We start from the raw sequence: 24,505 nt of genomic DNA on the forward strand, positions 1-24,505 counted from the left end.
CGCAGGAGACCGGGGACTCCACTTCTCCGCTGGGGCGCTCTCAGGCCCCCGCCCTCTGGGCACTGGCACCCTGCCCGTGGGACTCTGCTGGACATGTTTGCAATTTGTTTTTATTTTTAGACACATCTGTAAATGCAGTTGGGAAAATAGCAGTCCTCCATAAACCAGGGCAATTTTCTCCGAGCTTTCCGAAAGCTGTCACTGTCGCCGCCTGTCATATTTGGTGGGAGCACAGCGCACATGCCTGCTGGCCAGAACCATCTCCTGCCACCCTCCCAAGGGGCCTCTGTGAGTTGGACAGAGGGGAGGGCATCTCCATGCTCACCACCCCCACCCCCGCCCCAGGCTTCTGTAGCAGGGGCCAGCAGGGAGTCTGACCAGGACATCCAGACACTGTGTGCACGGAGGGAAGGGGGAAGTGGGGGGGAGGCAAGAGGGGAGAGAGGAAGGGAGAAGGGGGAAGGGGGAGGGCAGTGAGAGGAGGGAAGAGGAAAGGATAGGAGAGAGGAAGAAGGGAAGAGGGTAGGGAGAAGGTGGGAAGGGGAAGGAAGAAGGGGAAGTGGGAAGGAGGGAAAGGGGGAAAAAAGGATGAGGAGAGGAGGACAGGAGGGAGGAAAGGGGGATAGAGGGAAAGAAGGGAGGAAAGAATGGGGAGAGGGGAGAGGGGGGAGCGGGAGGCTGGCACTGCCCAGCTGATGCCCATGTGACTGTCTGCCTGGAACTGGTGACTAATTCCCTGGGAGGGATAAGCTGACACTTCCCTGTGCTTCCCACTGTTTTGAGTGTAGTCTGGTGGGAGCACATTGCACATGAGCACTGAGCGTCCCTTCGTGGCTGGACTTGCTCCGTGCTCAAACCCGCAGCCCCACTGGATACGGTAAAAGATCAGGAAGTGATTTATTCCAGGGCACAATCAATACATTATGTGCGGCGATAGAGAAACTGCTTCACTGATCAGTGCTGGCAGAAAATCACAACCAGAAACTGTTGTTAGGGTTTTAAAGAAATTAAGAGACACGCTCGTCCCTGATCCAAGCAGTCCCAGAGCGGCTGAGGGCCTTTAGGTATCACCAGACCCTTACTCTCAGCACTGAATCGCTGGCCCAGATGACTGAAAATTGCACACACACACACCCCCCAAAAAGAATGTGAGCTCAGGCCAGAGAGGTAATACAGGGGATAAGGAAGAGCTTGCCTAGCATACACCTGACCCCATTTTGATCCCTGGCACTGCGTGTGGGCCCAGAGAACCACCAGGGGTCACTCCTGAGCACAGAACCAAGAATACGCCTCACCTGCCGCCACCCCCACTCCCAGCACTGCTGGATGTGACCCAACCTCCCACCCAGAAAAGAAACATTAACGAGGGGGCCTGAGCCATAGTACAGTGGGTTTGATATGGCCCCCCATGCACCGCAGAACCCGGGTGCAGAGCCAGGAGTAACCCCTGAGCAAATGCTGGGTGTGACCCAGAAAGAAAAAAAAAATTTGAGAGAAAGAAAGAATGATAATCTTCCTAAGATCCAATAGATAGGGTAAAAGAAGACAGAAGGCTGTGGATCAGAAGACAGCTTCACTTACAGAGCCAAATCGCCTGTTTCTCTGTAATGAGAAGCCAAAAGTAAATCTCACCTGAAAGTAAACTCTGGGGCCAAAGCACTTGTCTTGCAGCAAGCAGCTGACCCCCTTTCAACTCCACCACAACGGGGAGCTGGAGAGATAGCACAGAGGGTAGGGCGTTTGCGTTGCACGCGGCCGACCCAGGTTCGATTCCTAGCATCCCATATGGTCCCCTGACTGAGCACCGCCAGGAATAACTCCTGAGTGCAAAGCCAGAAGTAACCCCTGTGCATCGCCAGGTGACCCAAAAAGCAAAAATTAAAACAAAAAACACCACATACGGTCCCATGAGCACGGCCAGGAGGGACCCCTGAGCACAGTGCCAGGAGGAATAAGCCCTGAGCACAGTCCAGTGTGAACGCCCCCAAACCCAAAATTTAATATATGTTTGTCATTGAGACTTCGGCGATGGGTATAGGGATATAAATCGAGTTCACTGAAATACTACAGAATTCAGTGACATGAATAAATGGGCTCTGCAGGAGCGCTTGCCTTGCACATGTGAGTCCCTGGGGGTTCTGTCTCCAGGACTGGACAGCATGAGCGCACACGCACGCACGCACACCCCTCCCCCCCCCACACACACAGAGGTTTGTAAAAGCCTGGCCACTCTGTGACTGAAGAGGCGGACAGTCCACGTTACTGAGCAGTGAAGGTCCACTCCTGTGTACCACCCGGCAGGCCTGAGGCCTGCACGGAGCACTGGCAGCTTGGCAGGAGGAGGGCACATGACGTGGCCGGGAGGCAGGGCCAGAAACCACAAGAGGTCTGGACTGAAATCATGATCTGTAGGAAACAGTGGAGCAGCCTGAAGGAAGAAAAGCACAGAAGGAAAAGAGGCACAGCAGTTCAAGGCAGAGGGGGTCAGAAACTGCAAGAGGGATGCTCAGGGCATCAGGGAGCGACAGCACAGCGGGGAGGGCGTTTGCCCTGCACAGGCTGCTGATCCAGATCCACCCCATCCCAGGCATCCCATATGATCCCCCGAGCATCAAGGAGCAATTCCTGAGGGCAGAGCCTAGAGGGTTTAGCTCCAAAACAAACCTTACAGGGATTGGTCCCCAAACAAACAAACAAACAAATTGTAAAGAGCAAGGTGATGTTCAGAGCACAGACCTTCAACTCTGGGGCACAGGAAATTTTGTGTATCTAAAATCATATGCTTTTGGGGCTGGAGAGATAGCACAGCGGGTAGGGCATTTGCCTTGCACGCGGCCGACTCGGGTTCGATTCCCAGCATCCCATATGGTCCCCTGAGCACCGCCAGGAATAACTCCTGAGTGCAGAGCCAGTAGTAACCCCTGTGCATTGCCAGGTGTGACCAAAAAGCAATAAATAAATAAATAAATAAATAAATCATATGCTTTGGGGCTGGAGTGATAGCAGAGCAGGTAGGGTGTTTGCCTTGCACGTGGCCGACCCGGGGTTCAATTCCCAGCATCCCATATGGTGTCGTCCCTCCCCCGCCCCCCATCCCCAGCACTGCCAGGGGTAATTCTTGAGTGCATGAGTCAGGAATAACCCCTATGCATCCAAAAAGCAAATGTCACTGTCACTGTCACTGTCCTCCCGTTGTTCATCGATTTGCTCGATCGGGCCCAGTAACGTCTCCATCGTGAGAGTTGTTGTTACTGTGTTTGGCATATCGAATACATCACGGGGAGCTTGCCAGGCTCTGCCGTGCGGGCGAGATACTCTCGGTAGCTCCGAGAGGGGCGGAGGAATCGAACTCGGGTCGGCCATGTTGGATGCGTGCAAGGCAAATGCCCTACCCACTGTGCTACATAATAAATAAATAAATCCTATGCTTTACCATACAATAAAATGTGGGGGGTGGGGTGGGGACATATACAGCTCCAACACCTGTACCCATTCCTCCCATTCCTCGAAGGGAATATAGGTCGTGCCGGGCATGTGCAAGGTCCTAAATTCGGTCCCTGAGAGGCCCTGGCAGCACCGGGCCTGAGCAGCAGCACCCGTCACGAGTAGTCAAACACACACAGAGTGGGCGCCCCTCTTTCCTGGAGTTCTGTCCGGGAGCCTCCCACAAAACACAGGAGGAAAGAGCAAATACCCCTCATCCCAAAGAGTGATTCGACAAGAATTTATTTCCCCCAAACTACTTCTGTCAGTCAATAGAGGCGCAAATACAAATACAGTGACAACCATAACTCACCATCTGTCTTCTAAAAGGCCAGAACAAAACGTTACACACCCCAACCTCCTGTTTGTTTTATTTGGGGGGCGGGGGGTGAAGGGGTCACATCTGGCGATGTTCAGGGGTTAGTCTCGGCTCTGCATTCAGGAATTACTCCTGGCAGTACTCGGGGGACCATATGGGATGCTGGGGATCAGGTCGGCTGCATGCAAAGCCAAGTCCCCCTACGTGCTGTAATATCACTCCAGTCCCACCTCCTCCTGAACTCCAATAATACCAAGTTATTTTTGCTATGTGGCCAGCAACCTTCCTATTTGATCCTAGTGTCCATTCAATTCATAAAAGCAGGCTTGTGTCCTGGGCTGGATAGAGAACCCGGGTGAAGCACCTGGCTGGCATGCAACACAACCTGGCTGGATCCCTGGCACTAAAAACTGTCCCCCAAACACACCTGAGCTCAGAACCAGAAGCAACCTCTGAATATCAAGAGGTGTGGCCCAAATGCTGCTATCTCCTCCCCATAGCCCCCCACCCGCCAACAACCCAGGCTTGGAGAGACTGTACCAATACTAAGGCGCTCAATGCCTTGCACACAGCTGCACTGTCCAAGCTCTGAATCTAGCACCACAGATGGTCTATCAGTACCTCCTACCCCCAGCACCGCTGCACCCCACAAAACTCAAAAAAAAAAAAGTTTTAAAGAAATTTTAAATGGGCTGATACAATGGGTCAGGTGCTGGCTTGGCATATGGCTGACTCAGGTTCAATTCCATATGATCATTCCCCCCCCAACACACACACACATACACACACACACACATACACACACACACACACACACACACAGAGCCCCGCACCACCAGAAGTGATTACTGAGCACAAAGGCCCTGAGCATCAAAGGGGTGTGGCCCCAAAAAATAACAAAAACGGAGGGGGTGGAGAGAAGGGAGGGATTAACAGGAAAAAAAATCCCTCCTTGCTTCAGCATTCCACGCTGCTGAAAAAGTTTTTTTTCCTCAGTGCATGAGCCAGGAGTAACTCCTGTGCATTGCCAGGTGTGACCCCCCCCCCAAAAAAAAAGACTGATATAGAGTATCATGTTGAGTTAAAAGAGTCAGAAGGAGAGGGACAGGTATAGAATGACTGCATTCATTTGTGGGATTTTATATGTATATATGTATGTATATATATACAGTATGAGACTAATATCCAAGATGAAGGTAAACGGGGGCCAGGAGGACAGGTTAATGGTTGGAAGTTTGCCACAAGAGTTGGGGGGGGGGGGGTGAAGGGCATAGGTAAAGGGAAATACCTGATATAACCTTTGCAAACCATAAGGCCAGAGAGAGAGAGAAACAGAGAGAGAGAGAGAGAGAGAGAGAGAGAGAGAAAAGAGACTGCCATAGTGACAGGCAGTGGGACAGAGGGTAGGGGGCGGGAGGGAAACTGGGACCACTGGTGGTGGGAAAATTAGGTGGGTGAAGGGCCAGTGTTAGAACATTATATGACTGAAATCCACATGAACAACTTAGTAACCCTGTACATTACTGATTCCATCTTTTAAAAAAATTAATGAAAAAAAGTGCTATTTCTGGGAGGAGACAGGTCGGAGCTGCAGCAAATTTTCAAGTATAGGTCAGGGCAAGGTGGGGTTCCCAGATAACTGCCAAACAAGAGTGTGTTTCCCCACCACATACTCAAAAAATAAATTTAAAAGATATTCCAGCAAGAAGTTTAAGTTTCACCTAAGCAAGCCCCAGTCCAGACAGAGTTTGAATTTTTCTCTTCTTATTAAGTACACTATTTCTCCCTTGTTCATTCATGGAGAGGGTGTTTAGGAACCAAGAAAATGAGTCCTTGAATAGTTACTGGGATATCGATGTGTCTGCTGAGACTGCTGTTAAGTGCCTTCTGTCCGTGTGTGGGGTGTATGTGAGGGGCTGGGGGGCGGGGCGCACTTAAGAGTTTTCTATTAAATTGCTTCGAGGAGGGGGCTGCCTCTCCGGCAAAACCTACACTCAGAGGGCGAGATCTCTTCTCAACACAGGTGGGGGTGTTAGTGCTGTGATTCATCTACCAAGAGCCGTGAAAGCAACTGCCCGGCCACTCGTGGGAACGGGCTTGCTTCTAGAATCCAGGGGGGCTCTTAATTCATGGAGCAAGTGTTTACTGAGCACCTACTAAACGTACCAGAGGCTGGGTTGTGAAGACCCAAACTAGGGTGTGCAAACCTCTCAGGGCTTAAGAAAGGCAAAAGACTCCAGCAAAGGGGTCCTGACACCAGCTCTAGGAAACCGGAAACTCGGGATGGAGGGCTTAGAGAAACAAACAACCCCCCACCCCGGCAGGAGGTGGGGTTGGGGGAGTGCATCACAAAAGAAATCTCCTCCAACCCTTACCTCCCCCTTATCCCCGGGGGATCCGCAGACAGCTCACTTCCGAGCCTCAGTTTCCTGCACTTCGGGCCCTGCAGCGCTAGACTTCTGCAACTTCCTTCAAGACTAGCAAAGTTGAGGGGCTGGAGATAGAATGCGGGGATTAAGGCGCTCAGGGCCACCCAGGTTCGAATCCCGGCAAGGCCTGTGGTCGTAGTGTTTCGCCCCCGGGCCCCCTCCCCAGCAACGCCAGGAGTAAATCCCCGAACACTACTGAGTTAAGATCAACACCCCCGCCCCCCCGCACCTCACCAACTCCCCACGCGCCCCCCCAGACAGGCCAAGGAGAACATTGCCAACACCCTTAAGTGCGGAACCCAGTTCCATGCGCCCGGTCGGCCTGTGCATGTTTTCAACTCCTTCCAGACGGGGGGGGGGGGGGGGGGGGGGTCACCTGAGCCATGGAGACCCGATGACCTCCTCTGCAAGCACACCTGTTGAAAAGGAAATGAGGAGGTCGCGCGGCACGGGAAAGACCCTCTCCCAGTTTTCCGGAGCGCGCCTCGCCGGCGAGTGCCAAGTCTGCGTGGGAAACCACGTTTTTTTAAAAAAAAGAAAAAAAAAGAAAAAATCCAAGAGCGCAAGGTGGTCACGAGGGCGCCCAGCACCCCGAGTGAGTGCCAAGCTCCGCGGCCGGCCCGCCAGGCCTCCCTCGCTCGCGCCAGCCGGGGCCCAGCCGCCCCCTCGCCTCCCCATGCGCCGCCGGGCCCGCCCCCGAGCTCCGGGGCAGCCGCGGGAACCCGCGAACCACGCCGTGGACCGGCCGGGAGGGAGCGCTGCGCCCCCTGGCGGCGGGGCTCGTCCCTGCCCGCTCCCGGCCGGCCTCGCTCCATTTGCAGCCTCCGGAGGCAACGTCCCCTCGGCGCGGCGGTTCCTCGGGCCTGCGGCTCGCGTCTCCGCATCTCCCTGCAGTCCCCGCCCCTCCGCTCCGACACCCCTTTCTCCTCCGCCTCCTCCTCCTCCTCCTCCTCCTCCACGCCGAGCAGTGTCCCCCACCCCGCCCCGCCGCCAGCCGGCCGAGCGCGAGCGCGAGCGCCGAGCCCACCGCGCCCGAGCCTTCCGGCGGCCCCGGCCGCTCCATCGCGGCGACCGCGGCGGGGGTGCGCGGGGCCCGGCGCGCGGCGCGAGTGGGGCGCGGCGCGGCGAGGCGGCGGCGCGGACCGTTCCACTCCGCGGCCCCCCGCCCGCCCCGCCGCCAGCCCTCGGAGGTTCCCCCCCGCGAGCGCGCGCGGCGACGGCGCGCGTGCTTCCCCCCCACCCCCCGGAACGCCATGGTGCCGCCGCGTTCCGAGCGGGCACAAAGGGGCGCGCGCGGCACAATGGGCGCGGCGAGCCCGTGGGCGCCGGGGTGCCCCGGCTCGGGCGGCTGGCCTCGGGCCCCGTGCGCGGGGGTGGGCGCCGCTGCTCCCGGCGGGCACGCTCGGAGCAGCAGCCGCCCCCCCTTCCCCGCGTCCCCTCCCCTAGCTCCCGCCCCCCACCCCGGCATGGATGTTGCAGCCACCACACTCTCCGGTCCGTGTGCCACCCGGGAGCCGGAGTCGCCAACGCCGCCGCCGCCGCCGCCGCCGCGCGGCCGGCTGGATCCGCCCCGCACTTACCTGGGACACGAGTTCTGGACTTTGCAGAGCGGGCCCGCGCCGAGTTCGGGGCGCCACGTGGGGAGGGGGGGGAGAAGCGCGGGGCCGGGGAGTGGGGGCGCCGCGCGCGCCGAGAGGGGCCTGGCCGGGGCGGCCCGGGGAGGTGCTGGGGGTTGGCGGGCGGGCGCCGTGTATTTTCCCCTCTTTGTGTGTGTCCGTGCGCTGCGCTCTCGCGTGACGTGACGGGACTCCGTGTGTCATTTCCGCACAAGGACACAAGAGCCCCCGCTGCAGTGGAACCACAACCCCTCCGCCCCCACCCCCGGCCCGCCCCTCCCCCTCAGCGGGGCACACGCGGGACCGGCAGCGGCGCTCGGGCGTGAACGGCCGCGGCGGGGAGCTTGGGGCGCGCGCTCCGGGGAGCCCGGCGGGCCCGGCGCGCTCGGCCGCCGCCGCCGCCACCGCCGCCGCGCCGCTCCACGTGGGCCCGCGCGCCCGCTGCCTCCTGCGCCGGGGCGGGGGGCGCGCGGCGGCCACGCACCCACGGCGCCCCCGCCGCCGCCGCGCCGCCCGACAACAATGTCCCGGGCACGCAACGTGCGTCCTCTCCGCGCCACTCATTTCTCTCGAAAACGTGGTCTCGGTCCCGAGGAGTTTTGAACCCCGAAGACTCTCCTTTTTTTTTTTTTATAGATTTTAATTTTTTCCCTTTTAGTCCCACACACACACTTTTTGGGGGGCAAGGGTGCTTTCTTTTTGTTACTCTTTTCCGCGGGACGCCTAAGCGTGCGGGGGTGACTGTGCCTTCCCCTCGCACCCGCAACTTCTCCCGCATGAAGGGGGCAGCCGGGCCAGGAGGACCCGGGCCCACCGTCTCAGCCACCCCCCCCAGCTCCCACCCCCCCACTCCCCGCCACCTTCCCGGAGTGTTTCTGAGTCGCGGCTGGGCACAAAAGCCACCGGGGCGCGCGCGCGCGCGCGGGCAGCCGGGTGGCCCCCTCCAGCCCCCGGCATGCAGCCGGGCGGACCGCGGGAGAGCGACCCCGGTGCTGGGAAACGCCGGCGCTGGCCACTCCCCCAGCCCGGCGGGGTGGCCGCCCTGGGTCGCGGAGGCTCGGAGCTCGGGATCCGCCTGCGATTCCCAACTCCCCAAGTTGGGTTTGTTTTTTGTGGGTTTTTTGTTTTTTTGTTTTAGTTTTTTTGAAGGGTGCGGAGCGAGAAACTCAGAAGCGCGCCCGCGCGCGGGACCCACCAGCCACCGGCGGGCCCCCGAGACCACCGCAGCGGGCGCTTAAAAATAGAAACCCGCGAGTCACCGACGGCTACCCAGGCTGCCGCTGCCGCTTTTCTATTCCTAACGCGTAGATTCCAGGAGGATAAGTAGGAAACTACCCCACGGGCATTTTCTCCAAAGTCTCCGAGACTTTTTTTTTTCTCTTTTAAAGGGGTGTGGTTTGTGAAGGTCAGAGAAGCCCCACCCATCAGTGAAACCACTTTTATTTCAAGGCGAACAATAAGAACGTTAAAAAAGAGAGCGAGAGAGAAAGAGAAAGAAATAAAAGTTTAAATCCGTCAATTTGCCGATCGCGGATAGTAGAAAAAGGAAAATGCAAATGATCCCATCTGCTGCTCACAGCTGACTGGCTGCCGGGGCGGACCATGTGGCCGGCCCCGCGCGGTCAGTGAATAGGTAGAATAGATTTCTTAAAAGAAGGCATATGCTCGCCGGCGAGGGCTTGAATTAACGTATAGTTTAGGATTACCGTGTCGCGCAGATCACGCCGACGGGGAATTTAGTCATTATGCAGGTTCCTCCCCTTTGGGTTGGAAACTCAAAAGACACGGAGACCTTGGACGCACAGCGAGGAACGTTCTCGAAGTGTATTTGGAGAGTCGGATCTTCCAGACTAATTGCTATGCAAACGGAGCCTGCAGCTCCAGCTCGGAGGACCGTGCTTTGCGTGGGGGGGTGGGGGGGGCTTCTTTTTTTTTTTTTTTAAATAAAAAGAATCCATACGTGCTCTGTGTGATTCAAAACAGGATGATGAAAAGAATGGGGCCGAGATAGCAGCCCTTCAAATTCAAAAGACTTGAGTCGCTCTATCTACATTTAAAATAGGGCGGAGGGGAGGAAGGGAGGAGGATCGCTCCCGGGGAGGGGGTGGGGGGCGGAATGGTTAATTTATACTGTTTGCTGCAGGGAGAATGGAAGCTCCTTGCTTTTCGACCAGGAACTTGACTTTTACACGTGCACTGTGAGCGACCCGTAAGCGAATGCCCAGTGCTTGATTTAGGGTAATAGGTACAGTTGTTTCTTACCTTTAATCTATGAAAGTGACAGTTGTGATAGGATATTCATAGTCTAGTTTCGTGCCTTAGTGTTCTAGAAAATCTTCTCCCCCCCAACAGAGTTAGGAATAATCTTTTTTTTTTTAGCTTATTTTGCAGTAAAATGAAAAATACCGGAGTGACTAAGACTTGTCAAGTGACCTTCTGAAGTCTGAAAAATGGACTAGATGCAAAATCTCTAACAGAGTCGCTGTTTAGTCAGTGGATCACAGGATCAACTCAGGGTTTGGGGGAGGAATTAAATACAAGTGAAAGAACAGGAGTAAATATTTTCTTTTAAAAAAGGTTTTTTTTAAAAAAAATTGAGACAGTGATTTATAATCAGGAGTCAACATTTCTGTGTTCATCTTGTTTGAAACCAAAATTTTGTCAAACACAGTTTTATGAATAAACAAGCACCAGAGACAAGCAGCATCCGTAACTGACAGCTGATTTTTCAAAACATGTCTCAAGGAAACTACAGGCTGCCCTTGAGTTTTACTATAAATTTTGTGTCTGAATTTGCCTAACTGGACACTGCTAACAAAGAAGCTGTTCCAAACAAGTTATCAGATAGAAATGAAAGTCAATGCTATCTAGGAAAGGAAACTACCGACCTTCCAAGGGTTTGGTACTTGGAATGAGGTAAGCCAGTAGGAGTAATTGTTCCTAAGAATGGCAAGATAGGAATTAACACCAGGGGTTTAAAGGTTTATTTGGACTTCGTTGGTTGTTTTCTTTTTAATTTTTTAAAAATTTTTTGCTTTTTGGGTCAAACCCGCTGATGCACAGGGGTTACTCCTGGCTCATGCACTCAGGAATTACTCCTGGCGGTGCTCAGGGAACCATATTGGATGCTGGGAATCGAACCCGGGTCAGCCACAGGCAAAGCAAACACCCTACCCACTGTACTATCGCTCCAGCCCCCTGGACTTTGTTGTTTTGTAGTCACACTTTACAGTGCTCAGGGTTTGATTCTCTGGGATGTTCCCGGTAGTGCTCAGGGGACCATGTGGTGCCAGATACCAAAGCCCAGACCACACATGTGCTAGGCTAGTGGAACCACAGCCCAGCTCCTAATTTTCTGTTTTTTAAAAATGTGAAATTCTAGGGGGGCAGGGGGGTGGGGGAGAGGCAACCACACCCATCTGTTTCAGGAATCATTCTTGGTAGTGCTTAAGGTAACAGATGTGGTACTGGGCACATAACTGGGGTTGGTTGTATGCAAGGATAACTCTACTATCTCTTTGGCCCCAGAAATGTCTTAGACATGTGATTTTCAAGATTTCAAGTGATAGCTCCTGCAGTTTGTCCAAACTCATGTTCCTCTTTACCTTAGTAAACCACATTAAAGGGAAAATCATCAGGGCTGAACCAACAGTACAGTGGGGAGGGCGTCTGCCTTGCACACAACCTACCTGGGTTCAATCCCTGCCATCCTATATGGTTCCCCAAGCACTGCCAAGAGTAATTACACAGTGCAAAACCAAGAGTAGACCCTAAGCTCTGCTGAATGTGACCCAAAAACCAACGGATAAAAAGGGAGAAATTAACCACTTGCCCATATCAAGAACTCCCATAAAACACTAACTATAGGGGCTGGAGCAATAGTATAGTGGTTAGGGCTCTTACCTTGTATGCAGCTGACGCAGTTCAATCCCTGGCATCCCATATGATCCCCCAAGCACTGCCAGGAGTAACACACAAGAACAGAGCCTGGTGTGGCCCCCAAATAAAAACAACAACCAAAAAAAAAAAAACAAGGCAACAAAAAAACCTAACTCTAAATACACAAATGGAAAACTACACAGCCATTTCAAGAAGACATATATCATGTAAAGGTAAAGGTAAAGGCCCTCCCGTTGATCGTCGATTTGCTCGAGCGGGCCCAGTAACGTCTCCATTGGAGATTTTGTTGTTACTGTGTCTGGCATATCGAATACTCTCGGTAGCTTGCCGGGCTGACTGTATTTAATTAAGAGTACAGGCATTAGTTTTCAGATATTAAAAGTTTTTTTTGTTCTTTTAAAGTTTATTATTTATTTCCGCACGGCAGAGCCTGGCAAGCTACCCGTGATGTATTCGATATGCCAAACACAGTAACAACAAAGTCTCCAATGGAGATGTTACTGGGCCCTCTCGAGCAAATCGATGAACAATGGGAGGACAGTGACAGTGATTTATTTATTTATTTATTTATTTGGGCTGGAGCGATAGCACAGCGGGTAGGGCGTTCGCCTTACACGCGGCCAACATGGCCGACCCGAGTTCGATTCCTCCGCCCCTCTCGGAGAGCCCGGCAAGCTACCGAGAGTATTCGATATGCCAGACACAGAAACAACAAAGTCTCCAATGGAGACGTTACTGGGCCCGCTCGAGCAAATCGACGATCAACGGGAGGGCCTTTACCTTTTTATTTATTTATTTGGAAAAGTGTGTCAGACCTGGAGGTGCACAGGAGATATTCATAGTTCTGTGCTCAGAAGTAACGTTATCTCCAACTGTGTTCAGGGGACCATATGTGGTGCTGGGGATATGATTCGGGATTCCAAACTGATTGGCTTCGTGAAAGACCTTCCCTCCTGTACTCTCTGGCCCACTTTTAAAGGCCTTTTTTTTTTTTTTAAATCATGGCTAAAGTATATGTATAGTCACCAAGACAATATTTAAGTAGGACCTTTTTTTTTTTCAGTAGTTAAGTCTTAAAACACAACAGATTTCAATGTTACTTATGAGACACTTCCACTTTTTTTCTTGCCTGCTGGATGTATAATTTTGCCAAGTCTTCAACTCCAAACAGAAGTTGCTGGCAGACCTAGATTCCATGAATACTCACGACAGAAAGAGGGGGAAAGCGGAGGGCAGTGTGGCATGTATTAACTTTATTAAGTCGAATCCGCAGAGAAATACACCTTACTAACAACCTTGCAAAACAACACTTTGGTTGGAAAATTGAGGAGGAGTTGAGTGTTAACCCCTTGGGGGTGGGGGGAGAAAAACGTATGGAATCAGGAGCAGGTAAATGCCACCCATGAGCCAATATGGGGGAGAAATGAGGTTAGACATGAAAAAGCTGCAGAGCATTTTTGTGGGGCAGTTTTTCTGATGTGTAGAAGAGCTCATTTAGAGCGACTCAAGCACCCAACACAGCCATTATGGCCTCATTTTATCTGCAGATCTGGCTTGCACAAGAGGAGTCTGCAACCAGAAATATTCGGGAGCATGCAAACTGTTGCAATCCAGCTCTCAGTTTCTAGTCCTTGAGAAAACAAATGCCAAACCTTAGCTCATTCTTGAGTCCAGCAGAGTGTTGGCTGGAGGCATTGTAGCCACCAGGGCCCCCATGCCCAGAGGGGTGCCCTCAGGCCAGCACTCAGGAATCCTCCCAAGGCTCCCAGCCATAGTGACAGGCAGGAAGCCAGGAGCTAGGGGAGGCTGGGAAAATAGCCTATCAGAGCCCATGAGAAGAGGGAAAAAAAAAGAGGACATACAATACACTGCTCTAGTAATTGACAATTTCAAGAAATTATTTTGAGCTGTGGATCAAAAAGACTCTAAAGTATATCTCTGTGTGTCATGCAAATATACATATGTAATATTGTTTGACTTGCTTGAAATCTCTCACTTTTCTCCCATTAAAAAATATGCACCGAAGACTATAATGAGTACCTTCTTTGCCGAAATGGTTCATGACAGCAAAAAACTTGGAGAGAATTTGGAAACTAGCTAAATGAATGATACATGCGATGAAATATTTTGTAGGCTTTAGAAAGAGGGAAGATGGTAGGGCCTGTTGCTCAAATGCTAGTGTTTGATGCCTGAGTTTGATCCCTTGCAAGACACACACACACACACACACACACACACACACACCCCTACCACCACCACCTACTACCACCATTGTCATTATCATCTAACAGAGAGGCTAGAAAAATAGTTGAATGGTCAGGAGCACAGACTTTGGATGAAGCAGAGCTGAGCTGAGTTCAATCTCAAGCACTACATTGTCCCTCAGCACTGACCTAGGGACAGCCAGAATGCTGCCTATGTGGATCCTAAAACCAAAAATAATGAACAGTAGTGGAAGGTACTCTATAGACACAGAAGAAGGTCTATGACAGCCCTGAGTAAAATAGCCATGGGAATTAATCCCTGCCTCCTGACTTCTTAGGAAGCCATGGGACTCAGGCTGGAGCAAGGAACTGCTCTTTGCAGGAAATGGAAAATAAGCCCTAATACCCGCCTAGATTCTTTTACAGGGTTATTTCTTTCCCACACAAAAAGCAATACCAGGAGACAAATAGTGAAGTAAAACTTTTATTTCGAGATCAAGTAAAATGGAAAAGAGGGGCTTTGAACAGGAAAAAGGGGATTTGATGTTGCAGGAAGACAATTTACATAACCGAGGCAACTAGTCTAGCATAGTTCTGTAAAGAAGTTTAGTTTGTATTTTGTGTGTGTGCATGGGGGGGGGGGGGGGTAGAGGGGGAGGGGGGCCACACCCACTGTTGTTCAGGGTTTACTCCTAGCTGTGCCCTGGGAACCATATGCAGCACCAGGAACTAAACTCAGGTCATCAGCCTGCAAAGTTGAGTGACTTACCTTCTGTACTCTCTCCCAACTCTGCAGAGAAGCTTGTAAGACAAAAGAAGGGATCAACTTGTCAACTTTTCTTTTTTGGGGGGGAGCACACCCAGTGGTGCTCAGGGATTACTCCTGGCTCAGTGCTCAGGAGGAGTCATCCTTGGTGGGACTCAGGGGACCTTATCAGGTGCCTGGGATTGAACCCTGGTTCATGTACAAGGCAAGTACTCTCCCCACTGTACTATCTCTCCAGTCTGATAGAATTAGGGTGTCTGGGCCTTTACAGACTTAATGTACTTAAACAATGAAAGCTCTTGGCCCCTTCACCTCCACTACCCCCTCCCCCCAGACTAGCCCAAAGAATGCTGAAGGTTAGAAAAAGCTAAAGCCAACTGGCCTGAGGCCTGTCATTGGAGGGTGTGACACCCTCTCCCTAGAGAAGCCACCCTGTGACATTCTTGTGGCTCTGATTGGGCCAAGAGAGACACAAGCTAAAAAATATTTTTGAACTGATAAGGACCACAAACCCCAGACCTTGGTCACCTTTCTCATCATTACTATATGGAACCCCACCCCACCCCCAACCCTGGGGATAGCTCAAAGAAATGGAAGTGGCTTGTGCCTTATCTATGAAAGTCCCAGTGTTGGAGCACCACCTACTCAGAAATATACACACAAAATATTTTAACTTAATAATTAAAACATTAATAAAATCAAGACTAGGTTTACTTCAAAAAAGACTTGGCTCTGTGCTCAATAATCATCCTGATAGTGCTAAGGGTCATACGCAGCACCAGGAATAAAACTGGCGTCATCGTCATAGGTGTACAAGAAAGCACCTTAGCCCTTGACTATGGCTCGGGCCTCCATTGTTATATTTATTTATGCTTTTGGGGTCACACCCAGCAATGCTCAGGGGTTACTCCTGGCTCTACACTCAGGAATTACTCCTGGTGGTGCTTGGGGGACCATATGGGATGCTGGGGATTGAACCCCGGTCAGCTCCGTGCAAGGCAAACGCCCTATCCGCTGTACTATCACTCTGGCCCCTTAATTTTTTGTCATTTGGGTCACACCTGGCGATGCTCAAGGGTTACTCTTGGTTCTGCACTCAGAAATTACTCCTGGCAGTGCTTGGGGACCATATGGGATGCCGGGGATCAAACCTGGGTTGGCCACGTGCAAGGCAAATGCCCTACCAGCTGTACTATCACTCCAGCCCTTCCATTATTATTTTTAACATTCAATTATTAAATTCGACTCGTTTGTTTTGGGGCCACACCCAAGCACTCACAAGCTGCTCCCAGAGGTGCTGGAGGTCATACCTGTTGAGCCGCGTCTGCATCCCCAAATCTAGTGTTTATACTCCCTCCCCTCCCTCTTCCCTTTGCTGGCCTGTGATGATGGATGTGTGTGTGCGCACACGTGCGTACACGCCTTGTAGCTGTGGTGCTCATACATGCTAAGCAGTGGTGTGAGCCGGGGTCACGTGTTGGGCCGCGGTGCCTGCACGAGCACGCTGCCCTCGGTGCTCGCTGAGGCTTCCCCTCCTGTAATCTGGGTCTTGCACATACTTCCGGTCTTCAGGCTTAGACGAGGTGTGCACACACACATTACGGTTGTGGAGTTCACACTTCCTGGCTGTTGTGTCTGCTTATCTTTAGGTGTGGTACGTACCAAAAGCTCCCTCTCCTTTTTTACAAAAAATCTTCATATTCTGGGACCAGAGCAATAGTTACTCCGGCTGTGGCCTTGCATTCCCGGCACCCCATGTGGTCCTCTGAGCGCCCCCAGAAGTGACCCCTACGTGCCGAGCCAGGGGTAAGTCCTGAGCACTGCTGGGTGTTGCCCCCCAAAACAGGACAAAAAAATCCTCATATCCATTTTTTTAATAAATAATTTTTATAACTTTTTTGTGATGCCCAAGATTGAACCTAGATCTCAAATGCAAGGTATGTGTTTGGGTGCTAGGTCAAATCTTTGTTCCCAAGCTCCACACACCTGGCTGCGGTGCTTGCCACACTGGGAATCTCAGCAGAGCTGCCCAGATCATGGGCAGGGCAGGTGGGAAGTCAGAATTTGAACTCAGGACCATAAGCTTACAAGACAGGCAAGTCTGAGCCACCACATTCTCCCTCTGAAACCCATATAGCAAATTATTTGAATACAGATCTTCATTTTCCAGGCAGCCACTCAAGGAATTTAGAGTCTGAAAGTATCCGTGTGATATGGTTCCACTGTCACTCCAGGGCCAGAGACTCTATGATAGGTCATCTGCATGTTCATAAGAATATATTGGTTTCTGGGACTGGAGCAATAGCACAGCAGGTAGGGCGTTTGCCTTGCACGCGGCCGACCTGGGTTCAATTCCCAGCATTCCCAGCATCCCATATGGTCCCCTGAGCACCGCCAGGGGTGATTCTTGAGTGCAGAACCAGGAGTAACCCCTGTGCATCGCCAGGTGTGACCCAAAAAGAAAAAAAAAAGAATATATTAGTTTCTGGGTTGGAGCAATGGTCAGGCACTTGCCTTGCATGCATCCACCGTGGGTTTGATCCCAGCAACATATGCCATCCCCCTCAATGGGCTCCACCACATGTGGAATCACTGAAGGACTGATCCCTGATCACAGACCCAGGAGTAAGCCCTGAGCACATCTGGGTGTGGCCCTCAGAGTATATTGGTTGGTTGGTTGGTTGGTTTGGGGGCCACATGCGGAGGTGCTCAGGGATACTCCTGGATCTGCCCTCAGGAATTTAGTACTAAGTACCAGTGAATATGCCCCCCACCAAAAAATTCGACGGTCAATATTTGTAAAAATACAAAAATCTTCACTAACTTAATATCAAAATAGTTCCATTTACTTATTTTTAGTTATTCATAGACATTAATCTATGGTAATCATCACATTTATTTTTTGTTGTTGTTGTTGTTTGGTTAAGTCCTCAATTTTTTGAATGTCATGTACAAACCTTTTGGAAGCTCAAGAACATCCCTAGTGACCACTAAAATCTAAGAGACATGCCTGGCATTGCTACAAAATACCAAAATTCTTGGCAAGACGTGATTTTATGTCTTTAAAAAATTTACTAGACATGGTTTTAGATCTTAAAAAAAATTCACGATATTTTAAAATTACTTCTCCTTACCCTGCTTTTTAAGTTTATCTATGTAATCTTTGCCCAATAAACAATTTGGATGAATGGCTTAATAAACTTTTTACAGGCCCAATAACCAATTTTGAAGTCTTGCAATTTGTGATTCAACAAAGCAATAAAGTTATTTATTTATTTTGCTCATCCACTCAGCAATGCTCAGGGGTTACTCCTGGATCTGCACTCAGGAATTATTCCTGCTGATGTTCAGGGGACCATATGGGGGGTCAAAGTTTGAACTCGGGTCAGCTGCAGGAAAAACAAGTGCCTTATCCGCTGTTTTATCACTCTGGCCCCAGTTGTTAGTTTTTGTTTTATCTAAAAGATCCAAAGTTCACTCATCCTATAAGACAAAACTAAAGGAAAGAAGCTAAGAAGCTACATATATTAACAGTTGTCAGCTAAACCATGAATCTCTTGTCATCTAGAACAATGATTATGCCAATGGAAATTTGCTCTTTTTGGGCTTTTAAGATTTCATTCTTGTGAGTTGTAGAGTACAAGATGAAGAGTGATGGCCTTGCATGCAGCCGACCACATTCTATTCCCAGCACCCCAGATGGCCCCCAGAGACCTGCCAGTAAGTTGGGTGTGACCCAAAAAACAAACCAAAAAAACTCATTAACAACACAAAAGACAGGGCTGTGCTAGAGTGATAGTACTGTGGGTAGGGCATTTGCCTTGCACACAGCTGACCTGGGTTCAATCCCTGGCACCCCACATGGTCCCCCCCACCAGCACCGCCAGGAGTAACTCCCGAGCACAGAGTAGAAATAACTCCTGAGCATTACGGGGTATAACCCAAAGAGCAAAAAAATAGAACAAAAAACAAAGAAACAAACGGCGGGGGGGTCTCCAAAATCACAGCACAGGGCTGGAAAGACAGTAAGTCTATGGATCACCACCAGGACTAACCCCTCAGCACAGAGCTCTAAGTGAGGCCTGAGTACAGCCAGATGTGGCCCTAAAACTAACAAAACAAAACAAACACCAAGATAATATTGAACTACTCTCCTAGAACCAGAGATCTTTATGAAAGATCTTTGAAAGAGCTTTCCTCAAAGCTAATAGAGCATCTGCGAGCCTCTACATACTCAGTCCCTCTGGGTAAACTGAGTTCTATGGACCAACATCCGTAGAATGGTCTTTGACCATTTGTTGCTCTCTTACTATCTTTCTTTATATTCCACATAGGAGACGTAGGGGAGATCATTCTGTCTGTCCCTATCCTTCTCTCTGGATTTACTTAGTGTGATACCATCCATAGCTATAAATAGTATGACTTCATCTTTTCTTTCCTTAAAGGTGCATAGTATTCCAATGTGTATGTATCCTCCTCTTCCTCCTCTTCCTCGTCGTCATCGTCGTCGTCCTCCTCCTTTTGTTTTTGGGCCTCACCTAAATGTGCTCAGACTTACTCCTGTCTGTTTCAAGGGACCATATGGGGTGTCCAGGACCTAACTCAGGTCAGCCACATGCAAGGCAAGTGTACTATCTCTCCAGCCTGTACAATTTTTTTTGTCCATTTGGTCTTGTTTGGGCATTTGTGCTGTTTCTATGTCCTGATTATTGATTGCACTAAGCACTATGATGAACGTAAGTATGCTACATTTGGCCTTTCAAAGGAATGTTTTGTTTTGGGGAGGGGGTGGGTAAGATACTGTTGAAGGCCCTCTTTTCAATTCAGTTGCTTCTGTATTTGATTTGGAAGGGAGGGGTGTCAAAGGACAACATGACCTATGGAAAGATAAAAGGCCTTTGTGCCCCATAAGAAAGGTATGCCCCCTGGTGATCACCACTGTAGAACTGTGCCTACAGCCCTGCCTAATGTAGTAGCCCCCTCAGCACATACAATCAAGGGAAAGGAATGGGAAACAGAAAAGAAGGCACCTTTGTTGAGTGCTTTGCATTGATGTTCTTTTCTTCCTTCTTGAAAAAAAAATCTCTCCTATTTATTTATTTATTATTATTTTTTTAAATGTAAGAGTACTGCTATTTATACTGCTATTTATTCAGCCACTGATTAGCTGATTGAATTGGGCATGAGCTTCATCTTACTTTTTTTTTCTTTTTTTATGATTTTATTTATTGAATCACCGTGAGAGCAGTTACAAAGCTTTTGGGTTTAAGTCTCGGTCATACAATGAAACACCTGTACCTTCACCAGTGCCCATTCTCCATCCCCCCAAAACCCTAGTATAACCCCTTCCCATGCCCTCCCCCTAGCTGTGGGGCAGATGATTTCTGCATTACTCTCTCTCTCTACTTTGATTACATTCAATATTTTGACACCAGACCCACCATTATTATTTGGGATTTTACCTCAACACTCAGATCTGCTGAAAAGGCAACAGTAGACAATTTGTTTTCTATTGCTGGTTATGAATAGAAATAGGTGTCGTGTGGCTGCAGTAGTGGCTGCGTGATTTTGCAATTCTGAAATTTTAACAATTAAATCTGGAGGGATTTCTGCCAAAATCTTCTGGGTTCCGAGATTTGTTCCTGAGTCTCTGGGATCATGGCCATTAAGCAGCTTGATCAGGAGCCAGAAAAGCTGTTAGTGGGTGGCAACTCGGGGTCTTGTTGGGATGGGGAAGAAAGGGCTGGCTTCACCCCCATCCCGTGAGGCCCCATGTGTCTCATCACCGAGGGTCCAAACCTGACTGTCCAATGGCCTCTGGAGGATGGCGGCCACCGAGCTGCCTTGGGGGAGCAGGCGGAGGGGCAGCACCCTTTCCCCCCTGGGGTGGCCCAGTGACAGTAACCTATTGTGCAGTCCATATGCATTTCTGCCAAAAGCCGCTGGGATTCAAGATTTGTTTCTGAGTCTCTGGGATCATGACCATTAATTAAGCAGTTCGATCAGGAACCAGAGAGGCCTTGCCTCCAATTATATAGCTGAGCCGGAGGTGGTTTGTGTGTGTGTCTCCCTGTACCTAACTTTTCGCTGTTTACTTTCTTGGTAAACTTTGCCCCAAGTTGTTGGGGTCTGGCCAAAGGCACGGCAGCAATCCTGGGGTATCTGGAAATCTGAACGCCCATCAGGCTGCTGATGCACTTGCCTCACAGGTACAGATTGATCTGCTGGCAGCACCATACTTCCTCTCCTATTTATTTTATTTAAATTTAAAAAACAAAACTGTCCTCCCATTGTTCATCGATTTGCTCAAGCGGGCCCAGTAATGTCTCCATTTTTGAGACTTGTTGTTACTGTGTTTGGCATATCGAATATGTCACGAATACGTCATGGGTAGCTTACCAGGCTTTGCCGTGCAGGCGAGATACTCTTGGTAGCTTGCTGGGCTCTCCAAGAGGGGCAGAGGAATCGAACCAGGTTCTGCCGGTTCGATGTGCTACAAAGCTGTTGATAACAGAGTTTAAGGCAGTCATTGTTTCAAGTCCAGACTCATTACCTATGTCTTGTCCCTCTACCAGTTATCCAGGGTTCTTGTTTGTCTTTTCTTTTTCCTTTGTGGACCACACATGATAGTGTTCAGGGCTTACTCCTAGCTCTGTTCCTAGGGATTACTTCTGGCAGGTCTTCAGGGACCATACCCCGGTGCCAGGGATAGGAAGGCAAACACCCTTACCCCTGACCTTTCTCTCTGAACTGTCCTGATCTTCCTCCCACTCCTGGCAAGTGAGAGGGAACAAATCCTGGACCCCCCCCCCCCAACATGCACTGCTGAGCTATGTCTCTGGTCTTATAAAGTTTTTTTTGTTGAGGGGGCTAGAAGGGGTATGTTGTTTGGAGCCGTACTCAACAATGTTCAGGCTTTGTGTTCAGAAGTTACTCCTGGCAATGCTTAGCAGACCATAAGTGGTGTGAGGAATTGAACCAGGGTCAACCAATTGCAAGGTAAGTGCCTTAACCCTTGTATTATCTCTCTGGTCCCATTATATATCACATATATATATATATGAAATATACATGTATTTTGGCTTTTGGCAGCCAAAGACCTCCAGGACCAGCCACCACCATGCTGAGACCACTCTCCGCACACATGAAGGTACTGGCAGAGGAACAAAGTCACACGGGTTCCGGGGCCGAGATCTCCAAGCCTACTCGGATTTGGGCCAAGCATCCTCCATCCTGATCCTCCAAATTCCAGTAGGCGGGGGTCACACCCACCAACTGGCCCCCTGGCACCGTGTAATCCCATCAACGGCCAAGACTCAGAGACTATAAAAACCAGCTCCCAGAAGAAGAACAGTGCAGTCTCCTGCCCCCGCACCTGACTGTCCTCGCCGCCGGGGCCCCTTGGAGGGGAGCGGGTTGAGCTTTCCTCCCCGCCCCAACCAGGGCTCTGGCAGCCAAAGACCTCCAGGACCAGCCACCACCATGCTGAGACCACTCTCCGCACACATGAAGGTACTGGCAGAGGAACAAAGTCGCGCGGGTTCCGGGGCCGAGATCTCCAAGCCTACTTGGATTTGGGCCAAGCATCCTCCATCCTGATCCTCCAAATTCCAGTAGGCGGGGGTCACACCCACCAACTGGCCCCCTGGCGCAGTGTAATCCCATCAGCGGCCAAGACTCAGAGACTATAAAAACCAGCTCCCGGAACCGCGCGGCCGCATTCGCAGCCACGCGACATCCTATTATGACATCTTATTATCTCATTCCTACTTTGTACAAACTGGCAGGCTACTGAATGTAGCCTGCCCACACGGCAGAGTCTGGCAAACTCCCTGTGGCGTACCCAATATGCCAAATACCAGTAACAATGATGGGTCTCTTTCTCCTAAAGAGCCTTGAATATAATCTCAGGGCTAGGATGAAGGAGACGTTACTGGGGCCTGCTCGAGGCATTCGATGATTAACAGGATGATTTGTGATTTTTGTCTATTTTATTTGTTTTTATTAATACAATGCTTTTAGTTTTCTTAAATGAATGTTATAGTTTCTGTTATTAAGCCCTTTTAAAAAAAAGATATTACTTCTGGAAGGCAGTTATGCTTACCAGTATACCACCAATGCACTTCTGAAGTTTTATTTATTTTTTATTTTTTTAATTGATTTTTTTTTATGTATCACCGTAAGATACAGTTCAGTTGATCACTTGACATCCCGTTACTCATCGATCTGCTCGAGCGGGCACCAGCAACATCTCCATTCATCCTTGTCACGTGCTGATGTAGTCCAATGGCAGCTGCTCATTCTAGGAACATGAAGAGCTTCAAACCGATCGTTCAGGGTCTTGACGAAGAAGTCTGACCATCTCATAGGTGGGCGGCCACATGATCTTTTGACATCCCATGGAATCCAGTCAGTAATGGCTCTAGTCCAGCAGTTGTCTCCAAATGTCATTACGTGTCCAACCCATCTGATTTTCAACGCCTTGGCAAATGAGACAGCATCCCTGATTTTTGACCGTTGACAAAGGTCCAAACTCTGGATTTTTTCTTTCATTTGAGTGAAGCGTGTTACACCAAGCATAGCTCTTTCGATTCCTCTTTGGGAGACCCGAATAGCATTCTCATCCTGTTTTTGTAGGGCCCAGGTCTCTGAGGCGTATTGGAATCAAAGAGATGTGGAATCGAAGAGATGTGCCCGGAGTCGGAGGTTCTTTGTCCTCTTAGCTATTTCTTTGACATTCTTGAAGGCATTCCAAGCCTCTCTCTTCCTCCTGCTCAACTCAGGTGCCAGGTCATTCGTCATGTTGACTTCTCGACCTAGGTACACATAACTGTTGCATTCGGAGATGTTCATCTCATTGAGAGTAAATGGAACGTCAGAAACGAGACCATTTCTCATAAACATTGTATTTGTTAGATTCAGCTGTAGTTCGACATTTCTACACTCATGGTCAAAGTCGGCCAGTGTTTGTGCCGCTTGGCTGATGTTTGGTGTTATAAGAACGATGTCATCAGCAAAGTGGAGGTGGTGTAGTTGCCGACCGTCCATCTTCACTCCCGTTCCTTCCCATTTCGGTCGTCACATGATGTTCTTGAAGGTGGCACTGAAGAGATTCGGTGAAATGGCATCACCCTGCCGAACCCTTCTCTTGACGTCAATGATCACCTCCCTGTAGAATGGTGAGATCCTGGTAGTGAATCCACAATACAGCTCATGGAGGATCCTGATGAATTTGAATGCCCTGTTTGGTTAGGGCCTCGATGACCGTGCAGTCGCAACAGAATCAAAGGCCTTCATTAAATCAATGAACGTTAGACAGAGTAGCATCTTGAACTCCCGAGAAACCTCAATGAGCTTGGTTATCGTGAAGACATGGTCGATCATGCTGAATCCTTTGCGGAACCCGGCTTGCTCGCATGGTTGTCCTTCATCTAATGTTCTGCCAATCCTGTTCAGGATGACTCGAGTGAAACAGCTTGTAGATGACAGACAATAGGCAGATTGGGCGATAGTTGCCAATGTTGTGGATGTCTCCCTTCTTGTACAGTAGTACAGTCCTGCTGGTTTTCCATTGGGACGGAACCTTGCAATCAGACAGGTAGCATGTGAAGAGCCAAGCCAGTGTATTGATGAGTACTGATGGCAGGTTCTTCAGGTGTTCGGGTCCGACCTTGTCTGGGCCAGGTGCTGTTTGCTTCTTTACCAAAGAAATGGCGTGTCGGATTTTGGAAGGGAGAACATTGGGAATGATACATCCATCCTGTGAAATTTGATATGTGGGCAGGTGG

General features: G+C 50.2%; 1 protein-coding gene across 1 annotated transcript in view; it reads right to left on the reverse strand.

The window, feature by feature from the left end:
- BEND3 (BEN domain containing 3) overlaps positions 1-8,083 on the reverse strand; it is a 45,582-nt gene extending 37,499 nt beyond the window's left edge. Inside the window, exon 1 of the mRNA XM_056125091.1 lies at positions 7,812-8,083. The gene's annotated coding sequence lies outside the window, so the exon portion shown is untranslated. The remainder of the gene's footprint in view (positions 1-7,811) is intronic.
- Positions 8,084-24,505: the final 16,422 nt, after the last annotated feature.

Source organism: Sorex fumeus, unplaced genomic scaffold (genome assembly GCF_029834395.1).
Source record: "Sorex fumeus unplaced genomic scaffold, SorFum_2.1 ptg000054l, whole genome shotgun sequence".
In the NCBI taxonomy this organism is placed as follows: domain Eukaryota; kingdom Metazoa; phylum Chordata; class Mammalia; order Eulipotyphla; family Soricidae; genus Sorex; species Sorex fumeus.